This window comes from Chrysochloris asiatica, unplaced genomic scaffold (assembly GCF_000296735.1).
Source record: "Chrysochloris asiatica unplaced genomic scaffold, ChrAsi1.0 scaffold00017, whole genome shotgun sequence".
Taxonomy (NCBI): Eukaryota; Metazoa; Chordata; class Mammalia; order Afrosoricida; family Chrysochloridae; genus Chrysochloris; species Chrysochloris asiatica.
This window is the reverse complement of record NW_006408535.1, coordinates 24,954,897-24,955,573: the sequence shown is the minus strand read 5'-3', so window position 1 is coordinate 24,955,573 and position 677 is coordinate 24,954,897.

The following is a 677-nucleotide window of genomic DNA, read 5'->3' as shown; positions in this document are numbered from 1 at the left end:
CATTGTGAATAATTTGATAATGAACATGAGTATGTATTTATCTATTCATGTCACAGATACTATTTCTCTAGGATGTATACCTAATACTGAGATTGATGGATCATATTTTATCTTTATTTCTAGCTTTCTGAAGACACATCATACCATTTTCCATAGTGATTATACCATTTATATTCCTACCAGGTTGTATTCAGTTTATAGATATTGATCATATTAACACATATTAATTCATTTAATATTGAGATTGGCAATATTATTACTCCCATTTCACAAATGAAGATCCTGAAGTGCATAATTGTTAAGTAATGTGGCCATCTTCATCCAATTAATAGAGAAGATACAGATTCAGAGTCTGAGACCCTAACAAAAACCTGTTTTTGATGTTAACTTATTTTACTGTTGTTAAATGCTGTCGAGGTGGTGCTGATTCATAGTGACCCTGTATAAGGTGTCAGAGGAGTGGCTAGTGAGCTTGAACCTCCAACCTTGCAGTTAAAACAGACCTTACAGTCCAGCACATTGACCTACAGCATCACACCAGGAATCCTTATTTTACTATAGGGACTTCTAAAATAAAGGATTTCAGTAGCCTATCTCGTTTTTTGGACTAACAAGGACACTAAGTATCTGTGTGGTACTAAAAAAAAAAGAAAAAAGAAAAGCAATTCATACAAACC